Source organism: Atta cephalotes (genome assembly GCF_000143395.1).
Source record: "Atta cephalotes unplaced genomic scaffold scaffold00004, whole genome shotgun sequence".
Lineage (NCBI taxonomy): Eukaryota > Metazoa > Arthropoda > Insecta > Hymenoptera > Formicidae > Atta > Atta cephalotes.
In genome coordinates this window covers 3,867,580-3,870,140 of record NW_012130068.1, presented here as the reverse complement: position 1 = coordinate 3,870,140, position 2,561 = coordinate 3,867,580, and positions in this window count along the sequence as shown.

The following is a 2,561-nucleotide window of genomic DNA, read 5'->3' as shown; positions in this document are numbered from 1 at the left end:
ATATATATATATATATATATTTAATATATATATATATATTTATATATATTTAATATATATTTATATATTATTTAAAATGTGTTTCTAATTTAATTTTATTTATATATATATATATAATATATATATATAAATTAATAGAAACTACATTTTTAAATATATTTGTTGACAAACAACTTCAATTTTACTAGCTTCACATCCTGCTATACATTATTCCTTTAATGCTAATAAATATTAATTGATAGCCTAGGCTTAGAGTATAATCGTGCTGCACACACACAATCCCATGATTTATATTAATATTTTAGAGTTAGAGCAATTAGCCATTCTATGTAGCTGCAAGTAGAAGATAACGCTACACATTCAGAGAACATTTAGAAGAAGGTATTCGAGACACAATCCCGAGCCGCTATAAATTACAAGCAACAGTAGAAGTTAATCGATCTTTCAAATTATTTCAAAGAAGTCTAACATTTCAATTTTTCAAATTTAAATGTATTAACATTACTATTTGATTAAATTTTATAAATTACAGTAATTTTACAAAAGAAAAGTGTTCTCGTATATATGAAAATTATACTGGCAATCACTGGCAAAATATCGATCATTCGTAATTCAATGTAAAGATTAAATAAGGCCAAATCTAGGGAATTAAAACTTCTATTTACTCACCATTATTATTTTACAACTGTTGTGACATCAGCAACGAAAAAATATCTATACAATAACCTATACTATAATAAAAATTTTTGCAAAATATTGGGTTGTCCTAAAAGTTCGTGCTGATTTTGAAGGAAAATTAAAACGCAGAAGATTTAAATTTTAGTATACATTTATTAAATTTAAATCTTTTGCGGCACGAACTTTCCGGACAACTCAATATATTACGGAAATACATTTCAATAAAACAACAATCAATAGATACCGACTTGTAAAATATTCCAAAAACTCTCTTTTTTGTTTCATAAATTAATAAATAATATATCTGGAAATAAATTATGCATAATTAAAATTGAAATATTCACAGCTACGACAAACAAAGAAATTAATATGATTTGATTTCTTCTTGAAATAAAAAAATAATTTTCGATTCATTACTCATATTTTATAAGTTTATTCCATCAATTGCAAATGTTGTTTTATTGAAAAATATTTCTATATAATTTGCAAGAATTTGTGCTTTCTCGTTTTTGATTTTCCAATCTGAAAATAATAGAGATGAGTGAATATTCCTAAAAGATAAAATTCTTTCATAAAAAGATAGAGATATTCGAGATATTTAAAAATTATTTTGTACGTGTAATTATTTGCAATATTGCAATTTAAAAAAGCCAAGACGTTTTTGTTTGTACAGCTGAAAATGGTGATGATAGCTGTAGAGCAATTTGCGAATACAGATCAAGGTCATTTTAATTTAAAAAACCGCGTTATAATGCTGCTTCGTTTGTGAATCACTCATAAATATGCCATCACGTGTCAAAGTCCAGCACAAATTCAAATGTGCAAACAAAGTTATTAATTTACATATCGTCAGATATTATCTTCAGTGAGATACAACGGATTCGAAATAATATTAATTGTGATTGTAAATTTATTTTTTTACAAGATTTCATGATAATAAGATATTATTTGGTAATGAAACTTTATATCAACGATCAATATTTTCCAATGAAATCTTTTCTACTAGAAAAATCTGCAAATACAATTAGTATGATCGATGTAATGACATCATCGAGCCACATGGTAAAATTATATTACATTACTAGAGAAGATAATTAAAAAAACATACGTTGTTAAACGTTGCGTTATCGTTTGTGTCTAACTTGCTGCAATGTGAGATGCAGCAATGATCTACGACCTTGACACGTAACGTTCGCAATGACCGAGAGTTAAGCTGTGGATTATCGTCGACTAATTAAATACGTATATGCTTCGTTGCGTTAGCTACTTCGCTACTTGCAGACACGAAGACATCCCAATGCGATTGTTCCGCAATTTAATAAAATGTAATATGTAAGAAAAACCCTTATCCTTACGACGCAATGCCTTATCTGCTGCAGTCTTTGCTGCTTTCTTTCACTAATGCGCTATAATGCGTTCACAGTTCTTAATAATTAACGTATAATCAAATTGCCAATTTGATTTACGAGACAGAATTTTTATGCAAACAGATGATGGATTTTTATGCAAACAGACAATGAAGACTAAATATTCTAATAATAAAGCAGTTAAAGCATTCGTATTTTCTTCTCCGTGACACTTGCGATAACCCGAGGTGCTATAGACATCAAGAAAAGACAAATGCATTAGTGACTACTAAAAGAATGTAACTAAAACATTTTTTTTTATCTTCGACAATATTTAAAGATACTTTTGCTCACTTGATTTTTTTTTTAAATAACAGAAATATTTCTGGTAATATTGTCCAATGCAATTAATAACAAGCAGTCAATTATTCGAAATAATATATGTTGTCATTATAAGATATTATATTTACTTTTTACTATCTTACTTACAATTAATAAGAAAGAATTTAGTCATCGACGATTATTATTAACTTTTTG